Consider the following 12,137-nt stretch of genomic DNA (forward strand, 5'->3'; position numbering starts at 1 on the left):
TACCTCTCTGAAGACCCAGAAGTTTGCAGTCCTGACAAGATGGGGCTTAGTTCCTTGGTTCCACAAACACCCATCACCCTCTCTCCTTCTTTAAACTACCCATCATTTCCTTTGATGACTGGAAATACAGCTCCTTCGCTAGAAAACATCCAGTTGAGAGAATGGGAGAGGGTCTCCATCTGCATCAGTCTGACCTTGAGAAAACTGATTACAGCAGAATTTACTTCTCTGGGCATGGGAGTTGGGAAAGGGAAATCAGAGATTATAATAGATACTCAATAAATCCTTGGAGGCAGCCAAGAAATCCAGGATATGACCTCAGCATTCGCAGTTCCATCCTGGCCCCCTTAAATGAAACTGACTACCTGCAAAAGCAGGGCCTAGGAACTCAGGGCAAAGCCTATATACCTGAAAATCTCCCATTATAACTTCCAATTTTGTTCTGCCTTATTGATTGATTGATTGATTGATTGATTTTAGGTAAGTCTGTGCTTTTTATTATCTACTTGAGAGGGATGAAGCGGGAGGAGTGGGTGGCTCCGATGCCAGGCCTGCGGCGCGTCACTGGCTTGTAGGTGATGGAGAACTCACCCAGGTAGTGGCCAATCATCTCAAGCTTGATTTCCACCTGATTGAAGGTCTTGCATTGTATACGCCAACCTTGTTGCCCACCATCTTCGGCAGGATGGTCGAGTCCCGCAGGTGTGTCTTCACCACCTCCGGCTTCTCCATGGGCGAGGCCTCCTTTTTGGCTTTGCGCTGGCGCTTCAGAAGCAAGTACTTCTTCCTTCCAAGGCCCGGGGTTTAGCCGCCGCCGCTGCCGCGCACTGTGCAGCTGCATCAGCTGCTCATAAGACGTGTCAAGCAGTTGATCGAGATCCACGCCGCGGTAGGTGAACTTGCGGAAGGTCTGCTGCTGCTTGTGGTCCACTTCCGCCGTCTGGTCGGTTCTTCGGAAAAGCTGTTCTGCCTCTATTGCTCATAGGTGTCATATTCCCAACCCTCTGACTTTCATTCAGCTGCAAACTCTGGCTTGTGTATCTGACATCAGGTGGCTATGGAGACCCTTTTCAGGTAAGCCACTGCAGCCTGGCTGGACCGCCTGGCCTCCTGGCATTTCCTCCCCTGCATTAACCAGGGAAACTAGAATGTGCCACTGCCATTTTCCTCTCCATTTCGGTAGGCCCGCATTCTCCACTCCATCATTTCTACCTCAGGGGTCAGAAACCAAGGGATACAATTATTAGACCAAAGAATGTTAGTTAGAAAGGACGATTTTCATCATTTAGCTAAAAAAAACTTCGTTTAAGGTGAAATGACTTGTTCCCGGTCATACAGCAAATTCCAGGGTCATATGGCACCTATATACACAGATGAACCTTATTACTATTATTATTATTATTATTATTATTATTATTATTACCACCAGTTCTTAAGGTTCCATAAGAAGATAACATTCTATTTGATCTATAAGTACAGCCAGGTGTGATTCAGCCTAAATGAAAATGGACCACAGGTCTAGCCCATGTCTTTGTTACTACTATATGGAGGAAGGAAATGTCCCATTTCTTTTTCAAAGTTCTCTGCTACCTGCTTGTTTGGCCCTCCTTCTGGGGAGAAGGAAGCAGGCCTAGTGTTGATACCTAGCCAGGAAGTTGATACCTAGGGTGACTAGGAGGGAGAGTGAAAGTACAAACACATTTCTGAGAAAATGCTGCAGGTACAGCTAGGAGAAGCCTTTATGAAATGGAGGCAGAACCCAAAGTCAAGGGCCAGGTAAATACAGGAACAGACTGGCTGTTGGGGCTGTGGGTTGTGGAGAGAAGGGATTTGACAGATGGCAAAGGGGAATTGAGGTGAGAGGAGCTAGTTGGTGAATGGATAAATCAGACTGGAGTACAAACTCATTTATGGATGCTGAAAGTGTGGGGTGAGTTGACCTACAGAGGGAAAACCACATGTGGAAAACCACCTAGTTGTAACCTCCCATCTGTACTCAGAAAATGCAGTAAGACCTGATGACCCAATGGAATGTCTCACAGAGTTCAGTTTTGCAAGCAGTTACATAAAGGCTTTACAGCCAGTGAAAAAGGTTCTCCAGACTTCTTCCCACTTCTGTCCCAGCCACAATGCCCTAGAGAGGTGTAGGCACAAGTTCCCCCATAATCCCTAAGGCAGTGTACATCTCATCATTCTTTCTGACTCAACCATGGAAAATTTCTCATTATTTTTCCTGAAACCATATATATATGTGTGTGTGTGTGTCAAGCAGTTGTCACAGAGAGAGTGGCCAGATTATTATATGTTCAGAGATCATAATAATCTGGCCACTCAGTATTTTATATATATATATATATATATATATATATATATATATATATATATATATATATATATATATATATATATTAGAGGCCTGATGCACAAAATTTGTGCAAGAGTAGGCCTTCCTTCCCCCAACTGTCAGCACCAGCTTCCCTCTGGCACCCAGGACCCAGACTTCCCTCTGGCCACTGGCAGGCACCTGGGATCCGAGCTTCCCTCTCAGCCCCGGCTTTGTCTGGAAGGTCTAATTCGCATATTACTCTTTTTTTTTCTTAAATATTTTATAAAAAATATATTTTATTGATTTGTAAAAATATATATTTCTTTATTGATTTCAGAGAGGAAGGGAGAGGGAAAGAGAGAGAGAGAGAGAGAGAGAGAGAGAGAGCGAAACATCAATGATGAGAGAAAATCATTGATCTGCTGCCTCCAGCACATCCCCTACTGGGGATCAAGCCCACAACTCAGGCATGTGCCCTTGACTGGAATCGAACCTGGGACCCTTCAGTCTGCAGGCCAACGCTCAATCCACTGAGCCAAACCAGCTAGGGCTATTTTATTGATTTTTTCAGAGAGGAAGGGAGAGGGATAGAGAGTTAGAAACATCGATGAGAGAGAAACATGGATCAGCTGCCTCCTGCACACCCCCTACTGGGGATGTACCCGCAACCAAGATACATGCCCTTGACTGGAATTGAACCTGGGACCCTTCAGTCCACAAACCGACGCTCTACCCACTGAGCCAAACCAGTTAGGGCAGCATATTACTCTTTTATTATTATAGAAATATATTGATTTCAGAAAGGAAGGAAGAGGGGGAGAGAGATAGAAACATCAATGATGAGAGAGAATCATCGATCAGCTGCCTCTTACATGCTCCTGACTGGGGATTGAGCCCCCAACCTGGCCATATGCCCTGACCAGGAATCAAACTGTGACTTCCTGGTTCATAGGTTGATGATCAACCACTGAGCCATGCTGGCCGGGCTATATTTTTAAAGGCTAACTCTATGATTCTGATACACAGCCAGGTTTGGGAACCATTGTTATAGGTCACTAACAAATACAATTACAATTGCTCAAAATTTTTCAAGAAATTTTCATTGCCTACAGAATAAACTAAAATATTAGCCTGGCATACACTATTCCAATCTATTCCAATTTTATTTTACAAAACTTCTAGCCTGCTTTTAATTATGTAACCTTGAGAAAAATCACTTAAATCGGTAAGTACAAAATCAAGGACACAGTCTTTAGTAGTTAGACTGTGCTACAAAAACTCTTCTGTAAAAAAATGTGAAGAAATAATGTATTTACTTCCTTCTCCAAATACAGTTTTGATGGTGAGTTTTGTCCCCCATTCTTTGTTCCTGTCCTCTCCCTGTTTCCCTTTCCTTTTGCTTCCTGGTTTTCTTCTTATCTTTTTCTTATTTAAATTGTCATACTCACACTTGCTAAAGCAAACGAGTTCATTTTTATGTTGTAATCACAAAGTAATACATGTTTGTTTAAAAAAAATTAATTACGAGAGAGAAAAATACAATAAAAGTGAAAGCTCCCCTCCTCTTCCACTCTAAAACTGCTCCTTGGAGGTAACCCCTATTAATGTTTCAGTGATGCAAAGCTCATAAACATTTCTTACATTTTCACATTATTTTATTATTACTATCTTTTATATTTTTATTAATTTCAGAGAGGAAGGGAGAAGGAGAGAGAGAAACATCAATGATGAGAGAGAATCATTGATTGGCTGGCTCCTGCATGCCCCACACTGGGGATCAAGCCTGCAACCCAGGGATTAAGCTGTGACCTTCTGATTCATAGGTCGATGCTCAACCACTGAGCCACACTGGGCGGCACATTTTCACTTTCCATAGGGGTTTTGCACCTGCTCTTTGGATTGGTCCTACCCCCCCAACCACATCTCTTTCTGTGTTGGCTCAGATCAGGTTTTATTTCACTGGTTCAGCAGCCATGTCTTGCAAAACCACTTGAGGATGCCCAGGACAATTGCTCCTCTCACACTTTCTTTCTGACTATAAGAAGTAGATCAACTAGTCATGCACTATTATTTTCTGGACTTCCTTTCAAAAAGTATTTTAGTTGCCATTAAAGCTTTTTTCTGCTATCACCTATTTTGGGGGTCCCTGTTACTTTTAGGATCTGCAGCATGTAGTTTTCTACAGTGCATTTTACATACACCCAGAGAATGTGGCTGTAAGATGATTTCTTGAGTCCTAGAAAGATTTATTTTCTGTCACTTCTCCTCCCATATATTTCCTCTGCCAGAGGCCAAGGTTTGGAATCCCTCCAACATTATTTGTGCAACAGCTTTATTGATATATAATTCACATACCATACCTTTAAAGTGTACAGTTCCATGCTTTTTAGCATATCCACAAACTTGTGCAACCATGATTAAGGTACATTTTTAGAATACTTTTGTCACCCCCAAAAGAAATCCCATACCCATTAGCAGCCACTCCCCATTACCTCCCACACTCTCAGTCCTAGGCAACAACTGATCAATTTTTTCTCTTTGTGGATTTTCCCATTTTGGATATCCTCCTATCTAATAAAAGAGTAATATGCAAATTGACCATCACTCCAACACACAAGATGGCTGCCCCCATGTGGTCAAAGATGGTTGCTCCCATGTGGACACAAGATGGCTGCCACAAGATGGCCAGCAGGGGAGGGCAGTTGGGAGGGACCAGGCCTGCAAGGGAGAGCAGTTGGGGGCAATCAAGCCTGCAGGTGAGGGCAGTTAGGGGTGACCAGGCTTGCAGGGGAGGGCAGTTAGGGGCAATCAGGCTGGCAGGGGAGTGGTTAGGGGGTGATCAGGCTGGCAGGCAGAAGCGGTTAGGGGCAATCAGGAAGGCAGGCAGGTGAGCAGTTGGGAGCCAGCAGTCCTGGATTGTGAGAGGGATGTCTGACTGCCCATTTAGTCCTGATCCCGGTAGGATCGGGCCTAAACGGGCAGTTGGACATCCCTCGAGGGGTCCCAGATTGGAGTGGGTGCAGGCTGGGCTGAGGGACAACCCCCCTCCTTCCCCCCCCCCCCCCCCCCGTGTATGAATTTTGTGTACCGGGCCTCTAGTTTCACATAAATGTGAAATCATACAATATGTCTTTGTGTTGGATATGTGTGTGTGTGTGTGTGTGTGTGTGTGTGTGTGTGTGTGATTGTGTGATTGATGTCTTTCAGTTACTGGAATGTTTTTAAGGTTCATCCATGCTGTAGCATGTATTAGTATTTCATTATTTTTTATTGCTGGAGAATATTCCATCATATGAATAAATCACATTTTATTTATCCACTTGTCAGTTGATGGACATTTGGATTGTTTTCACTTTTTTACCTAGCCTAATATACAAAGTGTCCCCTCGGGAGTTTGATCAACCGGGAGTTCGATGGCTCGCTATGACATGTGCTGACTACCAGGGGCGGCGTGGAACAAAGGAAAGCCCTGGCCGGTAGCAGGCAGCCACTAGGGACCCTACCTGTGCATGAATTTTGTGCACTGGGCCTCTAGTTATAAATAATGCTATAAAGATACATGTGCAAATTTTTGTGTGGACATATATTTTCATTTCTCTCAGGAGTGAATTGCTGGCCAGGTTCTTTTGCCCATTTTTTATTGAGTTATTTGTGTTTTTCTTATTGAGTTATAGAAGTTCTTTATATATTCTAAATACAAGTCATTTATTAGACATATGATTTGCAAAATTTTCTTTCATCCTGTCAGTTGTCTTTTTACTTCCTTGATGGTATCATTTGAAGCACACAGGTTTTAATTTTGATATTGTCCTATTTACCTAATTTTTTTGTTGCTGTATTTTTGGTGTCATATGCAAGAAACCATTGGCAAATCCAAAGTCAAGAAGGTATACACCTGTTTTTTATCCTAAGAGTTTTATACTTTTACCTCATACATGTGGGTCTTTGATTCATTCCGAGTTAATTGTTGTATATGGTACGAGCCACATTCTTTTGCATGTGGCTATTTAATTGTCTCAGCACTATTTGTTGAAGAGATTGTTTTTCCTCACTAAATTTTCTTGATACCCCTCCAACAATTAAAAAAGACAGAACACCATAAAATTTTATATTTTTAGAGTTGGAAGGGACTTTAGGAATCTGTACTGGTCAGAATTTTTAGTTGCAGACTGCAAAATGAATTTTAGCTATTTTAATTGGAAAATAATTTATTAAATCATTGTTGGAAGGAAAGAGGCAGAAGCTTGAGCTTAGAGGTTCTCAAACTTGGTTGCACATTAGAAGCACCTGGCAGCTAATGCCCGTATTACACCCCGTGCCATAAACCACACTGTCAGGGTAGAATCTAGGCATTAGCATTTAAAAAATATATATATATTGTTATGGATTTCAGAGAGGAAAGGAGAGGGAGAGAGAGATAGAAACATCAATGATGAGAGAGACTAACTTATCTCCTGCATGTCCCCTACTGGGAATCGAGCCCGCAGCCTTCATGTGCCCTTGATTGGAATCGAACCAGGGACCCTTCAGTCTGCAGGCCAACACTCTATGCACTGAGCAAACCAGCAAGGGCTAGTGTTTGTTTTTTAAAAAATATCTTCTCAGGCGAATCCAAAATGCCAACATTGAAAATCATGCTCTAGCCGAAACCGGTTTGGCTCAGTGGATAGAGCGTCGGCCTGTGGACTCAAGGGTCCCGGGTTCGATTCCGGTCAAGGGCATGTACCTTGGTTGCGGGCACATCCCCGGTGGGGGGTGTGCAGGAGGCAGCTGATTGATGTTTCTCTCATCGATGTTTCTGGCTCTCTGTCCCTCTCTCTTCCTCTCTGTAAAAAATCAATAAAATATATTAAAAAAAGAAAAAAAGAAAAAAAAGAAAATCATGCTCTAGACTGAGCTTCTAGGAATAACATCTAGAACCACACTGCTGAACTTTCCTGGTGAGGGAGCTGCTGCACACAGACCTCAGAACAACACAGCCTCTGCCTTAATTTGCAAGCTGCATCATCACTGACACCCCAGAAACATGCTGCCTCTGCTGTCACCTGTACTAGCAAAAATGAACTCCCAGTGCCCAGGCTGTTTTTGAGTCTCACATAGTTGTATCTGAATGGTAGAACCTGTCACACTCTCACATCTTAGCAGTAAAGGAATCTGGGAAAATTGTTTATTTGGAGTTTTCAATGAGAAGGTGAGATTCACTATGTGGAGAACTATTAAAATGTGGTGAGCATGTTAAAAAAATTTTTTTGGAGCAGCCAAGAAAGGTAAATGTCCATTACAAGGTCAACTGTATGGTTACAAATCTGGACATTCCTCAGAGCAACATGGGGGTATTTTGCAATAATAAAGATTCTCAGACCACACCCTTGGAAAAGATGATTCAATAGGTCCATTTGGGTTCCAGATTCTGCCAGGTTTAATGTATGCCCCTTAATCAGAAGCCTTTCGCTTTCAATCAGACATAAGCTTAATCCTAACATATCTCCAGAGAAGCAACAGAGTGACATAGACTCATACTGAAGTGTAAATGACCAATAGAGCCTCGGGCTAGGATTTTAATCACAGAAATGGTGAACAGAAGGAGAGCAGAAAAGGGGCTTAGGCTAGTAACTGTTAGGACTATGGTGTTTCTCAATCCTCTAGGATGGCCATTATCCACCTTTGGGAGAACTGTATAGAAAAGTCATTTTCAATATTTGAAGACATTTTGGCAGATGAAAACAATCCCTTACTATCTTCATAATAAAAACAACTGCAAGTAATGCTAGATAAAATCGCCCAGGCAGTGAGGGTGTGCAGAAGGTGATGATTTCTAAGTTGAGTATGTGTAGAGGCTGTCAGAATCTTTGTGGTAGATGTGTATGAGAGTTTTATATTTATTTAAATAAGGCATTGTTCAAAAAGGTTGGGTAAGGATGCCCTAAACACACTGATTCTTCCTTTTGGGTGAAGACAGGGTGTGGATTCAAAACAAAGCAGTAGGGGAGCCCTCTGATGGTCATGTACTCCTACAGCTGCCCTTGTGCCCAGCAAATGAAGTGCCTCTTCCACAAGATTATAATTTTAAGGCACTCCTTAGAGTCTTCAACATAGAATTTTTACAAATTACTGGAGCCACCTGGCTGTACCCCAGGTGACCATCGCCTCTTATTTAATGTGCTGTTTTTCACCAGGTCCTGGGTCAGGGCTACTTCAAATCACACCTTCCCGGAAGGCACATTGCTTTTTATCAACTGCTTGAGTTATGACGAGCAAAAATCCATAGCCCTCTGTGACCCTTCTAAAAAAGCCTACCTTTCATAGCGTGTCCTCTTCAGACACACTCATTTTTTCTATCAGTGCATTGGCTAGAAACACTACCTACACCGGTGGTTTATGTGAGAGAGACTTGTGTTCAGGGAGAGAAGCCCTGCAGATAGAGAGCTGATTTCACAATGCAACCGAGAGCAATATGTAACGGCCTGTTCTCTGCCGGGAAGATGGGAATAGGAATTTGTACACATTTGTAAAGGCAACCTTAGGCAACTAAGGTTCAGCATGTTCTGAACCTTACTGGTTCTCATAACCTCTCTCCATATGTTTTCATAACCTCATGACTATTATGCCATAAGGGTGGAGACAGGGGAGGGAAGATTGGCCAGAAGAATAAATCAGGTAATTAATTTGCTGGGGAAAAAATTTCTAGCCATCTGATAGGTCATCCAACATCTATTAAACTGAATCTTTAAGACAGAAAACGAGTTACCTATGATGTGGTGTTTCCTCTGAGTTTGGCTAACTGTAAATCAGGCAGATAGCAGGGAATCAGAATTGAAAATAAAACAGAATCTCCTCTATCTCTCATGGCTGCTTGGTAAAGTTCACATTATACACCCCAAAATCAGTGTTAATTACAGAACGGGGGTATAAGAAGGCTTTATTTTATATAGTCAAAACAGGAGCCATGTTGAATTAACTTTTATTATTATTTTTGCATATTAATGTGTTTTAATTTATTTTTTGACTGTAACTCTTTGCTTTTATTTATTTTTTGTTTTTTTAATCATTATTTTTTACTTTTTCAATTACAATTGACATACAATACTATATTAATTTCAGGTGTACACCCCAGTGATTAGACACTATAAAACTTATTAAGTGCTCATCCCCAAAATTCTTACCTATTTGCCATCTAACATAGTTATTAGAATATTATGACTATATTCCCTATGCTGTACTTTATACCCCCATGATTACTATATAACTACTAATTATACTTCTAAATCCCTTCACCTTTTTCACCCATCCCCCCTCCCATCTGGCAATTGTCAAAATATTCTCTGCATCTGTGAGTCTGTTTCTGTTCTGCTTGTTCATTTATTTTGATTTTTAGATTCAATTGCTGATAGATATTTATTCATTGCCATGTTATTGTTCATATTTTTGAGCCCTCCTCCTCCTCCCTCTCCTCCTCCCCCTCCCCCTCCCCCTCCTCCCCCTCCCACTCTCCCCTTTTCTTCTCCTCCTCCTCCTCCACCTTCTTCTTCTTCTTCTTCTTCTTCTTCTTCTTCTTCTTCTTCTTCTTCTTCTTCTTCTTCTTCTTCTTCTTCTTCTTCTTGACCCTTTAACATTTCATGTAAGACTGGTTTGGCAGTGACGAACTCCTTCAGCTTTTCCTTGTGTGGGAAGCTCTTTATTTGACCTTCAGTTCTAAATGATAGCTTTGCAGAGTAGTGTAATCTTGGTTGTAGGTCCTTACTATTCATCACTTTAAATATTTCTTGCCACTCCTGAAAAGTTTCTGTTGAGAAGTCAGCTGACAATTGTATGGGTGCTCCATTGTAGGTAACTAACTGCTTTTCTCTTGCTGATTTTAGGATTCTCTTTTTGTCTTTAACCTTTGGCATTTTAATTATGATGTGTCTTGGTTTAGGCCCCTTTGAGTTCATCTTGTTTGGGACTATCTGTCCTCCTGCACCTGTGTGTCTATTTCTTTCACCAGGTAAGGGAAATTTTCTGTCATTACTTTTTTTTTCAAATAGGTTTTCAATTTCTTGCTCCTTCTGGACCTCCATGATGCGGATGTTGGTACACTTTAAGTTATCCCAGAGGCTCCTTACACTCTCTTCATATTCTTGGATCCCTTTTTCTTTTTACTGTTCTGATTGGGTGTTTTTTGCTTCCTTATATTCCAGATTCTTGATTTGATTCTTGGAATCCTCTACTCTACTGTTGAATCCCTGTAAATTATTCTTTATTTCAGTTAGTATATCCTTAATTTCTGACTGGTCCTTTTTTATGTTGTTGATGTTCTCACTAAGTTCCTTGAAGTTCTCACTAGACTTCTTGAAGTTTTCAGTAAGTTCCTTGAGCATCCTTATAACCATTGTTTTAAACTCTGTATCTGGTTGTTTTCTTGATTCCATTTCATTTAGTTCTTTTTCTGGAGATTTTTCCTGTTATTTCATTTGTGACATGTTTCTTTGTCTCCAGATTTTGGCTGCTTCCCTGTGTTTGTTTCTATTTATTAGGTAGAGCTGATATGTCTCCTGGACTTGGTAGAGTTGCCTTGTGTAGTAGGTGTCCTATAGGGTCTTGTGGCTTATCCTCCCCAGTCACCTGAGCTGGGCATTCCAGGTGCACCTCTGTGTGATATGTGTGCACTGTCCTATTGTAGTTGAGCCTTGATTGATGTTGGCATCACTGGGAAGGATTGATCCCCAGGCCAATTGGTTGTGAGGGTTGGCTGCAACTACAGCTGAAGAGCTGTTGTGCAGGAGATGCTCCTATGTTGCAGGACTTGCTTCAGTGGGGTTTTGGTGCTCACCGAGTCCACCCCTTGAGTGTGTGGCTCATGGAAATGGTAGGATTGTAATCCAGTGTGGTCGAAGCTGTCCACTAGGTGCACTGGCTCTGGAGCCTTTAGGAAGTGCAAAGTCAGCTACTAGTTATCTGTGCCCTACCCAGGGACACCCAGTACGAGCTACACAGTGATCTGCAGATGGCTGCTACTTGTGTTGAGCTTGGAAGTGCCCAGGAGAGACCAAGCTGTGAACCAGGGCAGGCTGCTGCTAGTGCTCGTCTGGGCCACTTATTGAGAGGTATAAGGCATGCTGATGCCAGCTGATGCTTGTTTGAGAGATTTTAGGACAGTCTGAAGCATGAGGCAAGAGAGGCCAGTTGTATGGAAAAGTCACTGGAAATGGTTTGGATAAGCCTGCAAGTAGGGAGGGGCGGGGTCTCAGAGAATCACCAGGGTGGGGTGAACAGTATGAGCTGGGTTGATGAAGATTCAGATATGATGCCTGCCTCTTGGCTGTGTGGTGGGGAGGGCTCAGAAAAGAACACTAGCCTCTGTCAGCACTTCTGTCTGGGAGAAAGCTACCCCTCCAGCTCTTGCCCTGATTCTAGACGTTAGTTTCTCTCCTAATATCCCAGGTTCCTTTTAAGCTACTGCCCCAGTGCTGGAGCTCAGAGGGAGTGAGTCCAAGTAAGTCTGTGCATGGGCCCTTTAAGAGGAATTGCATGGGATTCCCGCAGCTTCTGTGTCACTCAGCCACAATCCCTGCTTGTTTTTACAGCCAGAAGTTATGGAGACTTCTCTTCCCAGCGCTGGAACCCTGGGATGGGGGATCTGGTGTGGGGTAGGGCCCCCTTGCTCCTCAGGGAAACCTCCACAGCCAAGATAGTCCTCCAGATTTTAAATCGCCACACATGGGTGTGGGACCAGCCAGTTCCATAATTCCACCTGGTGTCTCTGTCCCTCCTACCAGTTTCTCTGTGCTGCTTCTTTAATTTCCTAGTTGAAGGACTTCTGTTCAGCTAGATT

General features: G+C 42.6%; 1 pseudogene across 1 annotated transcript; it reads right to left on the minus strand.

Moving 5' to 3' along the window:
• Positions 1 to 494: 494 nt before the first annotated feature.
• Positions 495 to 4,741, minus strand: LOC307111624 (small ribosomal subunit protein uS19-like; annotated as a pseudogene). The gene is made up of 2 exons: positions 4,687 to 4,741; positions 495 to 972 (listed from the first exon to the last, which is right to left on the minus strand). The product of its transcript is annotated as a small ribosomal subunit protein uS19-like (transcript).
• Positions 4,742 to 12,137: the final 7,396 nt, after the last annotated feature.

Source organism: Cnephaeus nilssonii, assembly GCF_951640355.1.
Source record: "Cnephaeus nilssonii genome assembly, chromosome: 15".
NCBI lineage: Eukaryota > Metazoa > Chordata > Mammalia > Chiroptera > Vespertilionidae > Cnephaeus > Cnephaeus nilssonii.